Source organism: Vidua chalybeata, chromosome 2 (assembly GCF_026979565.1).
Source record: "Vidua chalybeata isolate OUT-0048 chromosome 2, bVidCha1 merged haplotype, whole genome shotgun sequence".
Lineage (NCBI taxonomy): Eukaryota > Metazoa > Chordata > Aves > Passeriformes > Viduidae > Vidua > Vidua chalybeata.
In genome coordinates this window covers 31,113,652-31,137,250 of record NC_071531.1, presented here as the reverse complement: position 1 = coordinate 31,137,250, position 23,599 = coordinate 31,113,652, and the positions used below count along the sequence as shown (strand labels likewise).

The 23,599-nt window shown below is 39.0% G+C and overlaps 1 protein-coding gene across 4 annotated transcripts in view; it reads right to left on the bottom strand.

The window, feature by feature from the left end:
- Window positions 1-23,599, bottom strand: part of INPP4A (inositol polyphosphate-4-phosphatase type I A) — a 108,896-nt gene that overhangs the window by 48,422 nt on the left and 36,875 nt on the right. For all 4 annotated transcript variants that reach the window (XM_053934152.1, XM_053934154.1, XM_053934153.1 and 1 more), the window contains exons 2-3: window positions 20,605-20,649; window positions 14,442-14,588 (exon numbers count right to left, since the gene is read on the bottom strand). The gene's annotated coding sequence lies outside the window, so the exon portion shown is untranslated. The remainder of the gene's footprint in view (window positions 1-14,441; window positions 14,589-20,604; window positions 20,650-23,599) is intronic.

Below are 23,599 nucleotides of genomic sequence, written 5' to 3'. Positions count from 1 at the left end.
ACTTACAGAAAGATATTATCTCACCTAAAGAACATAGGAGGCAGGTGTCTGATCTCAACTCACCACTCAGGTTCTCTGTGCAGCCAGTGGTGAGACACAGGCACTTCAGAGAACAAGTCACTATTTTCCAAGGCAGGTGGGATGAGTCACTTCCTGGAGATACCTCCCTCTAATTATAAAAATTATTTAGATGACTCACTTAGTCCTGATGCTGCAGCTGGGCAAACTGGATCCCTCCTACAGTTGTGCTAGCTCAGGCAGGGATGAGTTCCCTTGACTCAGTGCATAGCCAAACAACAGGTGCTCTGATCCTCTCCTGAATGACAATTGTTTCAACAATTACAACTTCACAATCGTGTTTTTGATAAGAATCAAAGGAAGTAGCATTCTTAACAAATTAAAGGTAGCATTAAGAGATCACATAGTTTCCTTAGATGGTATCTATCCTTAAATGGGTATTCTCCAAAGACTGGTACCACTCAAGCAGACAGCAATGCCAAGGCTGATGTAATTCATGTTGAGGCAACCTCTCCTGAAGATGGCATGATTTATCTATACATAGCCTTTGGCTTTGCTCTTACTAAGACAGCAGACAGTGGATGTTGGCAAGTTGTGCAGCTTTGCACTCCATGAAGCTTTGCTGCAAGCCTGGTTTTCAACAGAAACATGAGAGGCTGTTGTTGACCTCCAGTATCAGTAAAGGCCACATCCACAGTTCAGAAAAGGCCTCTGAACAAGCCTCCCTTCAGTTATGTGAATATTTATGTCACCTTGAGTCAGATCCTTCCAAACTCACAGAGGCAGCAACACAGACTATGCCTACTGCAGATCCCTAGGCTAACAACAGTTTCAGTCCATTCATTCCATGATCTAGGCCTTGGGAGGGCAAATGAATGCAAGTGATGCCAGCATCCAATTTGAACCTTTGCCTCCCACTGAGATTATTTTCCCACAGACATCATCAGCAGGTGTCAATTTGTCAGCTCCACAAAGAGGCTGTATCTCCCCGTTCAGTCTGCTTCTTAAGAGGTTCCCCTCATAACCTGGTTAAATGTCCCCTTCTTCCAGAACCTTGATTAACAAAGACAAAAATATTAAGTTTGGCCTGAAGAATCTTCTTGTCACTCTCTAAAGCTCCCCTGAGGATTCTGAGTGAGAACAGGGAAAAGTCTTCCACAAGAAAATAAAATCATCTAACGCAAGATGTAACAAATGTATTTGTGCAATGTAGAAATCCCTGAATGCAACCTTTCAGTGGTATTTAGATAAAAGGGCATTTCAGCACCAGCAAGTGGCTTGTTTTCTTTTTGCTTTCCTGTCCACAGATCCCACTTAGTTACAGATAAGTTTGTAAGTCACAAAATTTATTCTTGATCCTTCCCCACTATGAACTTCCCCACTATAAACTCAAATAATCTAAAACCCCAGTTTTACCTCTTTAATATATTTGAGTACTTTTAACAGGAAACTGCAATTTAGGCCATTTAGTTCTCTGTGCAAATTAAAACTGTCTATATTCACAACAGAAATACAATCAGCATTCTTCTTAATGAGATACTGTTTTAATTTCACTTGTCATTACATTACTTTTATTCCTTTAGTGCTTCTAGGAGCACAGAAATACACACATCCAGAGGTGGAAGTGAGCATTTGTAACACACACGTCCGTTAGCTAAAAAGGAAAAAGCAGAGCTCTGTTTCACTTTGCAGAGCAGTTTTTATCAAGCTGAACATAGTCCAATGCCATGGAAAATGCTAAGTTTTGCTACAGGGAAGTTTGAAGTCCAATCCCCTCAGCCTCCTCCATCACTTTACCAGCAGAAACTGAAACAGCTTACAAGGGGTCTTTGTCCCGAATTAACCTTTACTCTCTTCACAAGAAATGTGCTAGGCACTTTGTGGTAAAGTTTCCTGTGCATGGGATGAGTTCTCTCCTCATGACCTGGGGTTCTCACACTGCCTACACAGACATGGAGAAGCCCATGAGAACGAGGGATATATTTTCTGTTGAGGAGTCTGGACTGGAAACACTTCTCTGAGTTTGATGGTCCTTTCAACACCCTCCCAACACCTGCCTCTCCTAGAGCAGTCTTTCATTATAACCATGAAGCTAACAATGCTGAAACACACTGCTCTAGCTGGAAAAAATAAACTCCCTCTCTGAGCTCCTCTTGCTGCAATAAAGAGTGAGGCAGGGAAAAAACCCAATGAAACAAAATAAACCAACCAACCAAACAAGCCCACAAAAAACCCCAAGCACCCCCCCAAAACAAAAAGAAGGAAAAAAAACCCCAAACCAAACAACCCCAAAAACCTCAAACAAACAAACAAAACCCAGAAAAACCAAACCAAAACATCCCAACAAAACAAAAACCACAAACAAATCCAAACCCCAACACTTTATGACATGAAATGGAGATGAACCAGACACACATAACATTTGCTAAAGATTTCATACTGCTGTTGTTTACAGATCAATGGCATTAACATATTCTCCTTCATGCAGGCAATGAGAAGGGGACCACAGAAAAGATAGAGGGACAAAAGCACTGAAACAAGATCTGTAATAAAAAGTTTTGGTCAAGTTTGGATTACAACAAAATGTCTAGGGAACTATCTGATCTACCTGCCTATAATATTCATCCACTCTGCAGACTAACGTAGCACTAATCAAAGTTATTGTATACTGGGCAAAACAACCCAGGAATCCCAGTGCACTGATAGCACTGTCCTGTGTGTGTGTGATGGGATCTGACATCCTGCTCTGAAATCACTGAGCTTCACCTGGGCAACAGGACTGCACCTCAGAGTCACAGTGGAAACTCTATTTTCCTGACACTACATTTTCCCACATGGAAGGAATGGCCCATTAGGGCACAGGCACAGCAAAAAAATCTCTCAAGCACTCTTCATTTCCACATGGCATTGTTCTGACTCACTGTCATTCTTACACTTACTATTTTAAATGTTTATATAAATGAAAAATACACAACAGCACCTAAAGACAAACCAGCAATGCACAAATTCTTTCTCTAACATATGTGTTTTAAATAAGATATAAGTAATTGACTCAGGATTTGAAACAGTGTCAAGTATTTAGAAAATTAAAAATAAATGTTAGTGTAGGAGTAATATTCCACAAAGTTTATTACTAAGATTTAGGTAGCATAGCAAAACTGCGGTCTTATGCTACTGATGCAAATCTCCTGGTGCATATTTCTCCATCAACACTTTTGTACTCCTGAACTGTGTTTTGTTCATGTATTTCTGATCATGTAACTTTTTTTTTTTTCTACAGAGTACATGCCTACGCTTATGCCTAATGGTCACAATACTAGAGATCTTTAAAAATATTTTTTTTTCTGTTGTTCCAGTATCTGATTTCTTTGTGCTGCTTTCATTTCTTCTTCCTGGAAAATAAAATTGTTTGTATGCTTACACTGACCTTTTTAAATCAATGGGAGAGAGGGTTGCTGCAGGCCAAGACCCTGACTGCATGGCTCTTCCCTGCATTTCTTTCTGGAGTCATGTGAACAAGTGGTGGGATGCTGGCAGTTTGGAAGCATAAGCCTCTAACTCCTCAGAGGCCAACAACAGTCTATGCTTCCCACCACTGTTCCCATTTCAACGCCTCAGTGGAACAGCTGTCCCAGTGAAAGGAATCCTTTCGAATGCCAGCACTACCCTGTGGGTAAACAGTAAGATCACCCTGTAACATACAAAGGAGGGGGTGTGCTGCTTTGGTCTCCTGCCAATTTCTCAAAATAGTTTCCTTGACAAGTTACAGGAGGCCTGTCACTAGTGGTGTCCCCCAAGGTTCAATTCTGGGCCCACTACTGTGTAACTTAGTCATCAAGGACTTGGATGAAGGGGCAGATGCCTCCTCAGCAAGTTCTAGTGACACAAAACTGGGAGAAGTGGCTGATACCACAGAGTGCTGCGCAGCCCTTTGGAAAGACCTCGACAGGTTGGAGGGATGGGCAGAGAAGAACCATTTGAAATTCAATGAAAGCAAATGTAGAATCCTGCCCTTCGTGAGGAACAAACCTGGGCACTAGCACAGGCTGGGGGCTGACCTGCTGGAAAGCAGCTCTGCAGGGAAGGACCAGGGGGTCCTGGTGGACAACAAGCTGTCCAGGAGAAAGCAGTGTGCTTTTGGGGCTAAGAAGGTCAATGGTGTCCTGGGGACCATCAGGAAGAGCACTGGCAGCAGGTCGAGGGAGGTGATCCTGCCTCTCTGTTCAGCCCTGGTGAGGTCACATCTGGAGTGCTGTGCCCAGTTCTGGGCTCCTCGGTGCCAGAGAGATATGGAGCTCATGGAGCAAGCCTAGGGAGGGCAATAAACATGATTAAGAGACTGGAGCATCTCTCTTATGAGGGAAGGCTGAGAAGGCTGGGCCTGTTCAGCCTTGAGAAGAGACTGAGAGGGACCTCATCAATGTACACAAATATCTGAAGGAAGGGTGTGAAGAGGATGGAGCCAGGGCCTTCTTGTTGGTGCCAAGCAATACAAGACACAATGGGCAGAAACTGATGCCTAGGAAAGTCCATCTGAAAATGAAGAAGAACTTATTTACTGTGCAGGTGACTGAGCACTGGAACAGATTGTCCAGAGAGGGTCTGGAGTCTCCCTCATTGGGGATATTCAAGAACTGTCTGGACACAATTCTTTGCCAAGTGCTCTGGGATGACCCTGCTTGAGCAGGAGGTTGGACCAGATGTCCCACTGTGGTCCCTTCCAACCTGACCCACTCTGCGATTCTGTGATTAACTTGTAGCAGAGCAAATGAAACCCAATCATGTAGGAATCGTGATATGAACTGATGATCATCAATCACTTTAAAATATACTGGAATTATATTTGGAATATATTGAAACTGGCTGGTATTTGGCTGCTAAATTAAAAAAGCCCAAATCAGTATCACAAACCTGGAATAAATAAAGAACACAAGGTACAAAGAAAATAGGTAAGTGGCTTGACTGTCTCTGAAGTGTCATAAGAGGAAACCAGACCAAATGTCACTGACATATTTCTATGAGTTTCATTACAAATCAGTATCTAAGATCAATAGCTTTCTATTAGAATACCATATTTAAATAATTGTTCTTTATTTGTGAAAATTCCTGTGAGTTTCCCCAGTTTTGACTATCAGCCTTACCAAAATACTATGTTCTTTGTTGAGGTGTGATTGAGCAAAAAAGCTATTAGAGAAAATAAATGTCATGTAGTAGATATTATGATGTTATCTCTGAGACAGAAACAACAAAAAGTAAGTTTGGTAAGGATAACAGAAGGTATTTCAGTTGCTCTGGCGGTTTTCATGTGTAAGAGGAGCAAACAGCTGAGGATAAATAAAAGTGTTGCAGGTACTTATTTCAAAGGTTCATGTCTCCTCATGCCAGCATATTACAGGTTAGAATGCTCCATTCAGACAGAGAAAGTAACAAGTGTAGCTGCAGTATGTGTTGTGCAACACTTTATTCCACGATAACATTCTTTTCTTTCAGCTACTAACAGATCAGATGTAATAAACAATTCAGTCCAAATTTCCAAGAATTCAAAGAATATTAAGACTCCTATAGGGTATGGCCATAGATTTCTGGAGTACAGGGCTTTTAAAAACAATTTTCAAGTAACTGTAACCACCATCTACTGGTTTGTTTTCAGCAGCTAATACTGATCAATCTTTAGTACTGACACAGTTTAGTGGCCTTCAAAAATTAATTTTAAAAAATAACGACTTCTGTAGAGATGATAGCAACAATCACAAAAAAAGTTATAAATGGCATGCAAAGACAAAGGGTGTATATTAATGCTACCTTGCAGCACTCAGTGCTCAAAAATATGAACTTAAATGTCAGAGTTTTGTCAATTCTCCAAGCACTTACATGACTTCTAAAACTGGTATGTTACTACAGGCCAAGTTTACCTGAATTTCACTTTTTTTAGAAGTAAATTTTGCATGAATACAAAAAAGCCTAAAAATGTGAATGATGTATCCCAAATTACTTTCCTTTCTTAAGTTCATGACTAACTCATTCTCATGACTATTTGACTCCCAATTTTTGCATGTTAAGGCAAGCCACAGTGACGCCAACTTTTGCTAACTTCTGTTGCCTCCCACCACACTTTATCAGAAATTCTTAAGCATGCTGCCTACCTCAGCAGTCAAACCTCCACAGCAAGGCAGCAGAAATGATCATTTTGCCCATAGCTACCTATCTTGATCTTCAGGCCCAGATGAGAGCAGGTAGCTACATTTCAGCCACACTGCATTTACAGTCCATCACCTCAAAGCCACTTTCAGCAACAGGTTAAACTAAGCTACTGAATTGCATCACAGAGTGGGCACATGTTCCTACACCCACTGTTTCTGCTGGAGAGGCAGTACCTTCTGGCCAAAGGGTGGGACCAAAAGCTGGGTCATAAAGACTGGGTCAGAACAAAAGCTTAATCAAGCCTGGAGTCTTCTCTGAGAGCAGGCAATGCTAGAGACTGAGAAAAACAGTATAATGAGCAGCATTGGTATTCTGTGCGGCATCTCCATGTTTGCACTCCCATATTCAGCTGACAAGCACCCTGAGAACTTCTGAGCTGGGCATCACACCCAGACATCGTATTTAAGGTCTTTACCAGTGTCCATCACTGGGCCTTGCAGCTGTTACCCTGTAGCCCTGTAGACACCACACTGCCATCACCAGTGACTAGTGCAGGGTTTGCAGGGCTTGCAAAAATTGAGCATTTAGGTTTTTCAGACTTGCTTTGTTTGAATTTCTATTGACCTGCCTGCAACTTTGTTTTAGCCTGCAATTAAATTTGGTTCAGCTGTGACAACAATTTTTTTCCAACTGCACAAATGTCTGCGGCTGATTTGTTTTAATTTTTGTTTATATTTGCATGGTACTATTATAATTTTCCAACTCAACACAATGATTTAGTGTAGAAAAATAAAGGCCTGGCATGACAGCAGAGGCCTTCAGACTTGGAGACATAGGATGGAGTAGAAGCATGGGATGAAAAGTGGACACAGAGCTGGCACATGGACTGTGGCTATAGCTCACCCATGGTCACTTAAAGAACAGCAGACTTAAGGCTGGACAAAATTAGTTCTAGAGTGATCAGTTGTATGTATGTTATCACATACAGTAAATCTGGATGTAACTCAGAGCTGCAGACCAACGAAAAAAGAGCCAAGTTTAAAAGCTTGTCAGCAAATATAAAAATGACCCTAAGTGGATCCTGGAATGGAGAAGAAGAAACTACCAACATGAGCATCATATTCCTCAGATATTCAGATCCTTCAGTATCCTTCAGTATCCTTTGGATGCTGACAACCACTGAAATGCCTCCAGATACCCACAAGCAGAATGAAGCCACCTTACAGTCCAGAGGGGGAGACAAAAGGTGAGCATTACAGCATGATAGAGGTAGACACTTTATGTGTTCAATGAATTGAACTGTACAGTTACTTATTGAGACTTTGCCCTATACAGAAGCATTATTTATTTTCCAGTAATTATTGGATCCAGCCAATTAATGATTCCTGGATCAGGCTGTAATGAGTTTTAATTATAATAACAACTACTTGTCTTTAAATATAACATGAGTTTCATCTTTGCACTTATATAAAAAGATTGTGAGTGTAACAACATGTATGTGGAATTTTGTGCCATTCTTCACTCTTTACATGTACCAGGAGATGCTGTGGTCCCGTGCTTCATGAGATAATTTATTCAACAGTTAGGAGCACTAATTTTACTGTTTCCAGCCTTTTCAGATCCTGCAGATCTCCCCTCTACTCTACAGAGTTCACTGACAGAGATTTTATAGACTAAAGATGCAAGAATGAGAGCTAGCCATAAGAGGCTAGTCAGGACAGTTTGTCATCATTTGGATGATTTCCACATTACAAGCACAATATATCTACTTCCACTGAAAATATGATTGTCTGCCCACAGAGATATCACTGTGAATCATGGACATCACTGTTATACATATTTGTCAAATAATTTTTAAAACAGCAAATGTCACAAAACTCAACTTTTTAACTTTTAGAAGTGAAATAAGCTAGAGCTGCATGACAAAACTAAATGAGACATTATTAAACTCAGTTATCAATAGCTTTCAATCTTTTCTGATTTGAAAACGCCCTGAAAATTTTCCAGTGGAAGAACACGCTAATTTAGAGCTACTGATTGTGGGTTGTATTCCTCAGTCACTTCCCACCAATTTTATTTGCATAGTTCATGGACGATTTAAAACCATCAACTTAAACATTCTAAGAACTAAACAGCTGTTTCCATCTGCTCAGAACTATACAAAATATTCATCTAACATTCTAAATTTTTCCATGTTTGGTCTCAATTTAGATGCAAATATGTATTTGGAAAGTGTGAGCAAATGTCTTTCTGGGTATTTTCCAGTTCTGAAAAGGGAAAGTCTATTAATAACTTTCTTTATGCAATTAAAAAAGAAAAAAAGAAAGCAATCTTTTTTCAAGAATGCCATCTTTTTTAAACAAAGAAAACAAAAACAGAGTAACTGAAACCCTACAGGGCAAATAGTTCTTCATAAGGTATACAGTTACAAATAATTAGCACATTTGCTAATCCAAAACAAAGTGAGTAAGAAAAAAAAAATCAGTCTGGCATTTCCTATTTGGAAGAAGTCAGGAACCACTGGTTGAAATGATGGAGAATAGCCTTGACCTTTTAATACTGAAGCAACAACAGTGTCAAAGCCCTGTGAAAACCCAGCTACTAAAGGATGATGCAGAAAAAGTGTTATTAGTGTGCATCCAACAAGAACTTTGTTAATTTTTCCATTCTGAATATCTCTGTGGCTAAGTACCTTAAGAGGGATGGCTCTGGGGTAATACAGACAAGATGTTTAAGGAGCACTCTACAGACAATGAGCTACTAAATTGCATCCTTATTTTGGCTATGAAATTATCTGACTGCTAGAGAACATCAGGTATGCAGCCTCAGTTCACAATAAAGTCTTTAAAAGTCACCAAAAAATGTCCTCTGTCTTTCATTTATACTCTACAAGTTATTATATGACCTAAGCCCCATAAAATATTTAGCTAATTAAATTACTGGTACCATAAATTACAGTCTTGCAAATGGATGAGTGTTTTCAGAGATCCAGAGGGGGTGAGAAGGTATAGAAGTGTGACTGTACAGTCAGGTAGAAGATGCAAAAGTTAACATATTTATTAACATTTGCATAAAAGCATATGTCATGAAACTGCAGCTATATCTGCCTTTTACAACTGCAGATAAAATTAGATCGCCTGGGAGTGGACAACAGCAGCATCCAAATAATTAGAGTTCAAACATATTCAATTTTTCTCTCTAGTTACAGTCCCAGGCCCATCCTGCATAAGTAAGAATAGAATTTATAAACACTTACCCAAATGGATTTTCCTAATGCATTCTCTAATATTATATAAGGACTCCTTAATGTGCCAAGATCACAACTCAGAATACAGGACTCAACAGGGCAAAATATACTGTGAATTCCTCCTCAGTTCTAGGAAACCAGTGACTATGTGGTAATTGCCTTGTTTTCCAGGCACTTGTACAAACTAAAATCCTTTCAGTTCTCGTGTTCAGATTTTCCTTTTTGATCAGTAATATGGAAACTGACCCCTGGACAAGAGCTATCTTACTCCTTTTGTGCTAAATGACTTCAAAGCCAAAACATTTAAGTTACAATATGCCAGTGTCATCTCTCTAGTGATGGATGCAGCTGGACATAGAAGAGATCTTTCCTATTCTGTGAGGCTCCTATTTAGCAAACTGATTTAGTCTAGTCTAATGAAAGATGTTTTGTAATGGATGCCAAGTACTCATTGGTACTCACTGGTGCTCCTGGGGAAGGGGAAAAAGCACAGTTTTTAAACAAGACCCACAAAAGTGGCACCAGATGACTGGAGCTGTCCTGGGACAGTTACAAGCTGCTTTAAGACTTGAACAAAAATCATGAGACATTTTTTGTCTGCATTTGCCTCTTACCTTCACTGCACAGCAAGATATCCAAACTCTCAATTACAGACAAGCTGGAGTACAACCAAGTGCATTTCTCCAACTCCTAAAGTAGAATAAATACCAACAAACACATAGCAAAACACAACCAACTGAAGCCACTCATTCCCCGCGCTCTGGGCATCTGTTTTTTCCTTCGTACCCATAACTACTGCCCCTCAGCTTGACTTTTGCTCCCAGCAGAGCTTCCTTAAAAAAACAGACCCCAAAACCTTTTTCTTTCAATTTTTTCCTCCCTCCATATCAAATACTATCTTAAAGCACTTATTTCCTAGCCTTCCTTCTCAAAGAAAAAAAAGACCCTGTGTGGCTGAGTTGACTTGATAACTATTACTTAACCCATCAAAGCAAATGGGTTAACACATATAACCCATTGTTTGAGGATAAGATGCACCAACAGGCACCACACAAAACAATGCTGATTTGTCCTACTTTGAACCCAAAATAGAAAAAGCTTTTCTTCTGCTAGTATATGTTTTTCAAAGTTGATTCATGGAGAAATATCAGGAAATTATTAACATTTTTCATTATTATTAAAGTAATTCAAAGAAACTAAATGCTACGTTCAAACTATTGACATGTGCCACATGTCTTAAATATTCACAAAATACCTTTTTTCAGAATTTATCTTCAACAGTCATTTAAGTACACAGTTAAAGAACTCATCCTTGAACTAGCAAGGATGAACAAAGAGCTCATCTGTTTGACAGTGCGTCATTGCTGACTTTGAAAACTTTGTATTAACTTATTGTTAAAAATATGTAAAATACCCTTAAACTCTAATTTCTACTTTTACCTAGTTCATATTTTTTCAGTCTATGAACTACAAAACAATAGCAAAATAGAGCAGTGATGGCTTTCTTTTTTTTTTTTTTTTCAGTAACTACAGAAACGTCATAATCACCATGTTGATAAATAATTACAATTCTATGTGAAGTTTTTTGGCCCATCAATCCCACTATCCCAAGATGCTTCCAGGACACTAAACCAAACCTATATACAACTGGAGTTTCCTCCACACCACTGTTTTTCTCTACACCTCCACTTTGAATTTTTGACAGTATTTGGCAGCTTCCTGGGACAATTCCAAAAACCACCTTGTCTCAGATCACAGTAGATTTGACTGAAGGAAAGTCTCCAAAATGAACATGTACAACCACAAGTGAAAAATGCCTCCACTTAGAAACACCAGATTAATGTTCAAAAGTCCCAGTAAAAATAGCTCAGTGTTAATAGCCGAGCAGCACTTTTAAAACTCTTGCTTTGCTCATCTTAAAATGGAGAAAAGATAGAAGTATAATTTCAGACAGATTATTATTAAAATAAATAATTAAAAACTAATCTTTCTGATTATTTTATCTTCACATTCTAGATATTTCTGGAGTTAAAATTTAGCAGGAACTGCATTAAATGTAGGGGGTTCTAAATATGAAAATTACAGAATAATCCTGAACATAAATATTCCGCAAGGTATATATTCTTGTTTCAAAACAAAATCAACATAAACACATTTCAGGAATAAATTATCTCTATCATGTTTGACTACAAACACCCAAAATACCTTAGCAAAATTTATTTTTAGTTTTTATAGCATATATTCTATCCTAACAGCAAACATACTATTAAAAATATCATGACAGAATACGCAAATAAGTTGGAACAACCTTCTCTCTTGTACTGTGCACAGCTCAGCAGAGACACAGTTCACTGGTTCACATGGTTTTGTTGTAGAAAAATATTTAGGTTTTTATTACTGTTTAAGAATCTGTGTGAACAAAGAACAAGGACAGCGTTTACCTAGATTAAACACCATGCTATGAAAAGGTTAAGCAAGGGGTACAGTCTTTGGATGGGATTCACTTCATGAACTGAACTGAAGTTAAGCAAAAGAGGCAACTAGATAGAATTGAGTAGGGAAGGATAGGAATCTTCAAAAGGTCATTTTCTCTAACTTTAAAACAGCTATTTTAAGAGACTATGAAACAAGATTAAATTTGCATTCCAGCATCTCATGTTTAGTAATGATCTACAGCAGTAGATTGTGCTTATTTGATCCACCATCATCCTCCTCACTGCCCATTCCCACACACAAAGAATCTGGGTTTGCTGGAAATTCTTTTGTTTCTTCTTCTTCCCCAATATGACTATGAGATATCTTTTTCCTGTAATTTAGAGGTGGGTTCCCTCAGACCTTATAATCTTTTATTTTCCAGAAACATCTTCTGGAAGTGATGTTCTTCCAGTTTTTCTGGGCATCTTTTTAAGTGACAGCCATGCAGGCCTGAGATGCTCCAAGTGTTGTCTCTCAGGAAGAGGCTTAGACTGATTTTCAAAATAAACCCCCAGTTTACTAGCCAGAAAAACATGACTTGGAGCTAAATAAAACCCAGAATACAGGGGAAAAAAAAGCCACATATAAACTGGGACAGATTCTAAATCTAAGTTGGTTGACCATGACTCTAATAAAAAATAAACCTGAAAGAGCCCTGACACATTTTCACACTTATCTTCTCAATCCTCCCCTCCTTGTCATCCATCCTCTTGCACTGTCATTCAAAGCACTCTGTTTCCAACAGAACAACCCCCTTCCAAACTACTGACAATGCAGTGCATAAACAGAGTATTTCTTCACTGTGGCAACTTTCCAAGTAAGGACTATGAGATCATCATACAATTGTTTTTACCACAGAACAATAAGAACATAGTACCACTATACAATAATTAATTACAAAGCAGAAGGGAAAAAAAAAGAGAGAAGCCATACTATTCTCTCCTGATATTCTTCTCAGCACTTAAAAACCTCAGAATCTCAGGCTGAGCCCTTATTAATGAACAAATAACTAGAGAACTAAACTTAGTGCTACCAGAAGTACATTAAAAATGTTTACTGCTGTGGTATTTTCCTCCTGTTAGTTTATGAAGATTTCTGGTAAAGAGCAACCATATCAATCTCTTAATAGCTGACAAAGCCAATTAGAGCAACCCAGGATTTGCAACAGAACAAAAAGTACATTACTCACCCTTGCTCAAAGGATTCAACTCCTTTTTGAGCCCAGTGTTGGGACAAACCAGCATCCAGGGAAAGGGCAGCTCTTCACTAACACACAATTTTAAGTTTCAGTGTTTGTCAAACTAAGGAGGTTTCTGGGACAAGGGCTGTCACTGACTGTAAGTGCTGCACCCATCACTTGTCATTACAGGCACATCAGGGATTTACAACCACAGTTTTCTCTTCAGAGCAAGCTTTTCTCTCAGTGGTCATGAGTTTGCTATCAGCAGTCAGCTTCTAAATGTATATTTGTCACAGGCTAAATTTAACACGCCTTTGTCCAGCCCTACAAATTCACTGAAATCCTGATTTATCACACAGCTTTCCATGTGCTGTGCAGGGGAATTGCAGGGCAATACAGCAGACAGTAAGCATCACACTCTGTAGGAGTTATCAAAAAGCACAAGCTGCCAAACAGCCTAAGAATCCAAGCAATCACTGACCTTTATAAATCTTTAAGCTTGCCCCTAACTGTACATAAAGCATTGTCCTACTGACTACTGTAATGTATTATGCAATTATCACTATGCATTCTATGTTGGTTAAATATTTTATCCATATGCTAGGTGAACGGACTAACTCAATCAGTAAGAGATGCCATATATTCAGTTCACATCACCTCTAAATCACCCAGTAGACACTTCTGGTTTGGCATCATAATCTTCCTACAATACCATAATGTTGCACATCAACCTGCATTAGTCCCCTGATGGTCTGCAGACATCCTGCTTGCTGGCTATAACCTAGCTGATATCAGTCACATTTCAACGCTCCCCATAACTCCAGCAGCAGAGCTGTGGCAATTACATTTCGCATTTTACCAGTCTTCCTGACATACCCAACACAGCTGTCTCAGACTCATCTTGTAACATAAGCACTTTGATCATCCCTGTAGTTTTTCCAAGAGTGGTTTGGGTTGGAACAGACCTTGAAGACCAGCTAGACCTGCCATGGGCAGGGACACTTCCCACTAGACCAGGTTGTTCAGAGCCTCATCCAATCTGGCTTTGAACACTCCCAGGGATGGGGCATCCACAGCTTCTTTGGGCAACCTGTTCCAATGTCTCGCCACTCACACCATAAAAAATTACTTCTTCATATCTCATCTAAATCCACTTTCTTTCAGTTTTCTCTGCCTCTATCACATACTGAAGTAAGGTTTCTCAGACACTGCAAGAGGTGTTGCACACTTATCCTGTATCAGGTCCCAGCCCAGATGTACCCAGCTGAGATTCCCTCCCTCAACTGGAAATACCTCTTTTTGACACTTGCCTGTACCCCATACATCATTTTCATGATGGTGTCACACTGACAGACTAAACACAAACTTAAACCCACTTACCCTCATATAGGCCTTTCTCCTTCAAAATCTTCCATTGCTGAACTCTCTCTTCATAGGAAAAGTTGTTGCATTACTTCCTAAGCTGAGGCTGTAGCACCATCCAGTTTCAGGCATTCAGCACTGATGCCAGAGTCAGGTGCCCAGGCTCTGTTAACAGTCAAGACAGAAAGCAGGAGTTGGGTGCCTAATTAAAAATCTGCCTCTTTCCACTGATTACATAAGAGCTCAGACTGTCATACTGCTAATTTTGACACCAAGGTTAAACTGGGTAAGAGAATTCATGACAATGTGTGGCCTGACACGTTGCTGGGTTGAATTCCATCCCTTTAGTGTTATCTAGTTGTCCAATTAATTGCATGGTCAGTCCAACTGTGCACTAGAAATTAACATCTTCCTCCAGTCCACAAATTTCAACAGCCTGCTTTCAGTACAGCATGCCAACAATATCAACTCCAGAAAAAAACAAAACCAACCAAACAAAAAAGCCTCAAGAAAACTAAACAAGCCAACTCCCAGAGAATAATTTATCATATATATCTACCTCCTTCTGTCTCTCCTGTGTCAGTTCTTTTGTATGCATTTACAGTTCTTACTAACCTAATCTTCCTCCACCTTGAACAGTATTTTTGATGCAATACCATGTTAAATGGCTCAGTAGAATCCAGAGAGACCAGATCTAGCCCATTTATATTTCTAGAAAACCTACTTTCTTATTAAAAAAAGATACTAGGCCAGTTTGACATGACCTATCTTAGAAAAATAGATTGTGTTTCATCCTCCCTCCACTCAATTCCCATGTCTTTAATTATTTATTCTTTAAAAAAAAATTCTAAGGCTATTAGGGTCAAATTAACAAGCCTGAAGTTGCCTAGATCATATTTTCTATATATGTAAAATTCAATAGTATGAGTAATAAAAATCCTCTAAAAAATCTTAGCAAAGGATCTATATTTCAATCACACATATAAAAAGTACCTTGAAGAATTCACAAATTGGAAACTCCCAATGGAGCAACTTAAAAAGCCATTCTGACAGCCAGAAAGTCTGATTGATTTTAAAATATGAGAGATGCAAAAACTGGATGCTTCACCTCAGAAATGTAAAATCATGAGTAAAACACCCAAGACTTCCTGAAACCTCCTGAGACCACAAAAAAACAGGATATAGCTAAAGCCCTTGTATAACTTTTTATGTGTTGGACTATCTTGGGGGTCTTTTCCAGTCTTAATGATTCTATTGGAAATCCCAGTGCAAATCTGAAATGTTTGTGTTACAAATTATTCTGTTACACAAGCCTCTTAGAGTCACACAGTACCTTAAATTCTCATTATTCATTACAATTTCTTATAGCCACAAACTGTTGAATACGTTCATGTAGGCTTTTCAGTTACTTGGGTCACTCAAGCATGCAGCATCTGGAAAAGTTTCTGTTTTAAGGCATGATGATTTTCTTGATAATATTCAAAAGCTTTTTAAAATAATAAATACACTAATCATTACAAGAAAACTGTTAACATGCTGTGAGATTTTTTTGTTTATTTGTTTTTCTTCTTCTTCCATTTTGGTATCTCTACTGGCTTGACATAAAAATGCAAAAAAAACTCCGTAAAAGAACAAAATATTTCCTTAGTTTGCAATTTTAAACTCTTTTTCTGACCCACATTTGCAATTCTCTGCCTTGAGCTGCAGTAATCATCTTGTTAAAAGGTAATATTTGTATATGTTGCCTCCTTCAGACAAATTTGGCCTTAATTTTAATATACTCGCTTACTGATTCATTCTTCAAACAGCAAAAGTGTGAATTGTGCATCTTGGTGCTTTAGAAGTAGATTTGTAGCTGCCTGCACAAACTATGTCACACAATAGTCAAAACAGGCAAGCAGCTAAGATTTCTTCTGAATATCATGGCTAAAAATATCTAATTGTGCTAAATTAATAGCTATGGGGCATCCAATAGGAGGGGTAGAAGTGGGAGGGCAGGCACTCTTTGGTGACCAGTGACAGAATTCCAAGGGAATGGCATGAAGCTGTGTTGGTAAGGTTAGGTTAGATACTAGGAAAAGGTTCTTCACCCAGGTGGTCGGGCACTGGAACAGCTCCCCAGCGTGGTCACAGCACCAAGCCTGACAGAGCTCAAGAAGCACTTGGACAACACCCTCAGGCACAAGGTGGGATTCTTGGGGCTGTCCTATGCAGGATCAAGAGTTGGACTTGATGATCCTCATGGGTTCCTTCCAACTCAGGAAATTCTATGATCAAATAAATTCTAGTTCAGTAAGGCGATTCAGCTTAGGGGCAGCACATGAGCAGACGCATAACTATAAGCTTCAGTTCCACTGTAGCAAGCAGAAAAGTTAGGATTTCTCCTGGTGTAGATTTTAAGACTGACCTGACTTTTTGGGAGACCCCAGATCACTGACAATTGCTCCTGACTTCACCAAGGGCTGCAGATCCTCAGTGTCTACAGAGGACTTTTATTGAGATGTCTGACTACTGATTAAAGATATGAATTTGAAAATTTTCCCTGCCCCCCCAAGGTTATGAAAAATCCTACACTAAAGCTAAAAATAACTATGAGTCTATTCTGCTATTTATTCTTCAGAGAGTAGCATGCTAGCAATGCCTCAGTCTGAAGCAAACTGCAGATTTTTTGTCTTTTATTGCAGTGCTTCAAGCTATTGCAGGCCATACGTATGGAGACCATACAGAGTGTCCACAAGTGTTTTGTACTGCACAGTCCAGACCGTTCGACGTGGGGAAGTCTGTACCTGATGACCCACATAGTCACTTTCTATCTTCCCAGCTAAAAGGAAAAAACTAATGGAAGTAGGAAATTATCCATATGCAGAGTTTCCAAGAATGAAAGTAGCGTGGTAGGCAGCAGGTTTTGAAGGTTGGTTTAGATGGTTCAGATTAAGTGTTAATTATCTTAGTATGTTTTAGTGAAACAATTATTGCTGAGACCCTAATTATTATTCTGTGGTAGTTCATCTATGTATCTCCCAAGGATAACACTGAGATTATTAACAATTAGGTACTGGACATTTTGTAATTTAAACATTGTAACAGCTTTATAATTAAAATGCAAACACAGGAGTAAAATTAATGTTATTGAATTGAATGCAAGCTTGGACTGGATAAAGTTCCAAAGACTTTAAAGGGCTGGATGTAAGAGTAGCATTTAATTCCAGAAAAAGCTTGATTTTTGTGCTTGCACAGAACATAATATAGACAAAATATTTGTAAAAATAGACAGCAGTCATAAGAAAGAACCAAAGTAATAGCCCACAGATCGTTCTCGTTTCCAGACACTTTAAACATTTAAAATTCTGCCTCTGCCTTCTCCCTGTGTGCCCTCTTCAGCTGTTCTCATTAGCTATGAGACATTATGTCCTCTTACCCTTCTTTCTTTCCCTCTCCCTGGATTCAGGCTCTATTTCAATACCATTACGGCTTCATGTAACGTATTATTCAAACTCAGTTCTTCATCTCTCTCTTCACTGCTAAAAGCCATGGTTGGCTCCGTATACTAAAGCCAGCAGTCAGAAAACCCTCTAATGGAATACAGAATATTACAGAAAGGCCAAGTGCCACACATTATGCAATGACTGCATGTGTAGTTATTGCAATCATTCATGCAACATTGGCATGGGGCATGAATTGATCTAGCATTAACAAGAGGATGATCATCATTATGCTCTAAGAAACAAGATCACTGCACGTTTAACACAGCCATGCAGTCACACATGGCCTACTCTGCATTTATACTTTACAAACTGGCAAGAAGGAAAAAGGAACAAACTAGCAAATGCTATGGTTTTGCTAAAAAGCCCCCAAAGTGTAAAAGCAGACAGTAAATTTGTAGTAAAAGCTAACAACAATAACCATAATTGCTGTGCTTATATTAATGATCACCTCTCCTTGGTCAGTCACCTGTGCGGTTTGTCCACTCATCATCTACACCAGTATAGACTTCAGCAGGGCACATTTTCTAGAGATGTCACCCAGAGAACTGACTGAAGAGAAAGCTGTGACTTTTACTAAAAAAGAATGCCATAACCTGTCTTATACACAATTAAGGAACTGTAATAAAAAAAAAACTATGTGGAGCTTTACCTATGCAACATAGAGTTTGTCTCCTAATAAAGAAGCCACTAAATCTACATCAGTGGAAAAAAAGTATTCACCAAAGTACCAAGCAAACAGGCAAACAGAAGTGGTGGCATTCTCTTTTCCTTCTCTCCTATCTTCTCTCCAGATCTACTCTAACTCAAAGTTTCAAGCAGGTAGTGCAATCTGACAAAAAATTGAGTGGGTTGCACAGCCAGGGCCATATTTGAGAAACACTTAATTAGGATGATATGCTGTCCCTGTAGAGGAGCCCCAAATGCTGGCTTTTAGCTCTATTATTATGGATTTCTTTGCAAGTGTGGAAACAGACCCCACAGGGGAGAAGTCATAGCTGTCTTGGGATAGAATGACAATTCTTTTTTAATTTCTTCAGCAAGAAACAGAACTGCATTGGATGGAGATGAAGGATGGCCTCAGGCATTTATTTTCCAATGCAGACAATGATTAATAAAAGAAAGAAAGATGGTATGAATGACTAGTATTACTGCAATTCCTTTTAAGTCACAATATAGCTGCAGGATCTGGTAATGCTAATTAGCTGCTGGCAACTTTGTCCCGGCCTTCTTGGCATGGAAAAAGATCTGTAAGTGCATGCCTGATTCCCAAGTTGTTCTTCACTGAGCAGTTCAAGATGGTCAAAAGAAAAAAATTATACATAAGCCCCTAGAGCATCCTGTTGTGCACTCTATTCCATTCTGCCCCAATTAAATAACTGAGTCCATGGTACCGACCATTTGCTTTAATTTCAGATGTAGGCACAGTCATGGCAGCACACCTCTCTAGACTTTTCAGTAATTGATTCTCAGTCTGCATTAAGACACACATTTAACACAAGAAAAGCAATGCTGCAGGAGAAAGTGCATCTGCTGACTTTGTCTGCTTGACCTTACAAACTGATCTCCCTTAGCAGAAGCAGGGGAATAACATCTCTGAGAAGTCAATACTGTTCACCATTGACTCTACTCCACCATTAATTATTTGCTGAACTCTGTAAAAGGGCACTATGGGCACTGCATCAGGGACAAGGATACTGAGGTCCACCCTCAATTTCTGTATGCAACCATAAGCATCACATTTGACCAAGAGCATCCTGTTACACCTCTCACTACTTCCTACTCCCACACCAGCAAAACTTCCTGCCTCTACCAGAAGACTCATTTTATTAGTCTGCTTTATACTGCCTTGCAGTTTAGGCCACATCCCCTCATCTCATCAGCATATGTGGCCCAACTTCTCTTACTCTCTGGAATACCAGAAGCAGCTGCTTAGCTCAAAACACAGCTGCTCTGTACACAGGAAGCAAGAGGAGTCCTGTGACTGAACTTTGCTTGGAAACCAGTGGCCAAGAGTCTTCTCCCTCCTGCTAACAGAAGCCCCACCAGGACAGAGATTTCTCTCTCAGGGCCTAGTAATGTGACCATCAGCCTCTGCACCCTGCCACACCACAGGACATAAAGCAGCTCTTTCACTGTGGAGAAGTAAATACTTGACAAATGTTTTGTGAAGAGCCCAGCAGGGTTCACTTCCCATCCTGAAGGATACTGCCCTATGCTACAGCAATGCTCAATGACGGGCAGACCTGCCTTCTTCATCAACATCTCTGGATGTTTAAGGAGAAAAAGTAAAGAAAGACTGGTTTGTTCCTATGGTAGAAACAGGCAACAAACATTGGCCTTTCAGCATAGGCTGTACTTTAACTCTCACATACTTCCAGAAATACATAATTTGTCCAAATACGAACATATCATACTGTCACTAGCTATTGAACTTCCTCACCTTCTGTGGGCAATGCATCCAAATAAGAAGAGAAAACCCCTGCCCAACATAACGAACTACTCACACTACAGACCATAGGGTAAAAGCATGCCACTGGTACTAGAATGTTGGATCTTGTCAGCGCTTCATTATTTCCAAGGCTGAAAGTTCCATTTAGATTTCTCTGCCTCTTAATTTATGATGAATCTTTCAACCCTTGCCTTCAGTGTCAACAGATCATCACACATTACAGTAGTAATCACTAAAATTATCTTACCTTACTCCACCTTTCACAAATGAAATTCAGCATGTGTATCCAGTTCTGAAAGACACAAAAAGAACAGATTATTTCTGACTGAATCAATCCATATAAACAAGCTAGTAGTATAGCTTTTTTTTTTTTTTTGGTGGGTGGGGGGGGAGCAGGGCAGTAAGTAATAATTACAGGAGCTAAACCCAACTAAAAACATGTGAAAAAATGCTGAGTGTTAACATTTTATAACATAGCTTCTCTATCATTTGAAACAAAATCATTCATTCAGTTTCACACCTTCATCTCTTTATTGACACTCAGAGAGCAAAGTCTGTATAACTGGGAGGTAGGAAATAACTCTATGGACCAAACTTTTTATCTTAAGGTCAAAACAAGAACTTACCAAGTAGTATGCCTTCCAGTATAATTTCTAACTAGAAATATCTACCATTTTGCTTCAACAGACCATGTTGGAAATCTTTGAGTGTGGTACCAAAAAACAGTGGCAACTCAACAGCTTCCTATGTGGAGAAAATGCTTCTCTATTAAAATATACACACGGGGCAACTATATAACTGTATATATATATATATATATATATATACAGTTAGATTAAGAAAGGTAAATCCTTAATTCACAGAAAAATGTAGTCATAAGAAAAGCACTCCTCAAAACATTAAATTCAGGAAAGATTCATACATGAAGCAGTGTTCAAATGCGTGATGCAGTAATCAAGATGCAATTCATCAGCTTACAGCAAAACTAACAAAGGAGAACCAGAACTGAAGTAAGAGAAAGAAGTTATAAAGTACTAAGATAAAACAGCACACTACAGACTAACAAGAACTTCTGCTACCAATTGGGGGCTTATCAGTTGAAAAAAAAAAAAAAAAAACAAAAAACAAGAAGAAAGAAGGCCTTGGAGTCAGGTAACACAGCCACAAAAAAGGAGGTACTTCACTGGGGTATACCAGCCAGTGTGCTCCTGTTGCTACAAGAAGCAGCAATGAAACTAAGTCAGGAACACTTGCTACAATATGCTGAACATCATCCAGCTCAGTCTGCAACATGTAGAGAAAGGCTTGTGCAGACAAGGAACCTTCTGCAAAGACGCTGTTAAACTCAGCAAAGTGGAAGCTGAGATGAGTTACAATTTGCCCTTCAGAGATACATGACAAGGGCCTTCACCACTGAGGTGAAAAAAGTGTTAAGATAAACAGAATGTTAGCAAAGTAACAAATATAAGCTGAATAATAGCAACGAAGAAAGACTGTTTAGCCAAGGGTAACCTTGTTTTCCACATAATAGGAATGCCATAGCAATGTTAAAACCAGATTTAACAACTCAGGAAACTGCATGCAGCTCTGTGCTTTCATGGACTCATAAGCAAAGAATCTAAAATTTCTTGCAAAATTATGCCTCTTCATAGAAGTGGCCTGCAAAGCAACTTAGGTTTTGTTCTCTTTTCATTGTCCAAGGTGAAGGCAGAACAACCTCGAGGTTCACATCTATGACTGTCAGTTCAGATGAGAAGTTACAAAGCATTTAATTAACCCTGGCTTTTTGTCCTCCATGAGGAGATATTAACATTATATGGAGCTCTTTTCAGGGTAAGTGTGATATGCAAGTTACCAGAAAAAAAAGTAATATACTATTTAAAATCATTTTTATATTGGCAAATTCAGTTCCAAAGTTCCAATTTAATATTCTTTATAACTTCAACTGTATTTATTTGGTATGGTTATTTTTTTCATTTTCCACTCTAAAAGCAGGGCAAGTGCTGAGAAAGCTCCTAGATACCATGAAGGCTACTGTCAAGGCAAGTCATTGCCAGTCACTGTCACAAGATCAAGGACTGATACTGTGGACCTACTACATTAATATCCTGTAATATACTGTACCACCACTCACCTTCAGGACATCTAATTAAACTTAAACCTGGTCAGTTATTATTTATTTAATTTAAAGCAAGAAACTAAAATGGCAGAGATGATAAAGGAATTTAAAAATTCCATTTACAACACTGCGACAAAAAACATATTAGTTCTACGGAGACAGGCAAATCCTTTACAACTTTGTGGCTTAGCTCACATATCTGTAAAATAGAGACAATGCGACCTAGTAACTACATCGAGCTTCTTTGCTGCCAAGTCATATTCCTAACTTGTTCACTACCTTCAGCAAGTCACACCCACCTTGCAAAGCAACACTGAGATTGGTGATGTGTTTTAAAATCAGCCTATCAGTGAGATTTTTTTTAAAAAAACATTTCAACTTCTGCAGAGAAGGCAAGACCTACCCCTACCAATCTCTCTGCAACTTCTGACCTCCTGCAGATGCCCTCCTGCTCTACACCCCCTTCTGAAAGCAATTTTGGGTTTTCAGCTACATTTCTAGAGGCTGTCTTTAAGTCCTCCTCTTTGGCACAACCACAGTTTTTAACCGCACTCCAGTTCTGTTGTACTTTGGTACCTGATTAAGAACTGTCGAAGTGCAGCTTTAGCTATAACAACTAAACCAAAGACCAGCAGCATATGCCCAGGTATTACATTCTGAGATGCCAATGGCATTTGCAAATGAACAATTCTAACTGGGCACCAATTCAAGCCACCTTTTTTTTAAATTATATTGCCCCATAATAGCAGTAAAACCATAGCAGTGTGGTAATGTACTACTGTAGACTGCACCAAAGGACCATCTTCTTTACATGTTCTGCCTTCTTTCTCTGGCCTTTTGCATTAAGACAGCTTCCTTACAGAAAAAAAAAAAAAAAAAAAAAAAAAAAAAAAAAAAAAAAAAAAAAACACCAAAAAAAACATATTCTATTCTATTCAAGACTGCAGCATGGCTTTGCTTAATTAAAACCATTCAGAAATTCTTTTGCAATAGACTGATGATGGCAGTTCACACCTTAGAGCTTGCTGCCAGATTTTAAAAGCCATTCAGATCCTTCAATGTACAGAATTTATATCTAGTGAGGCTTTTTCTCTCCCCAGTCACTTATACTTGCATCCAGGGT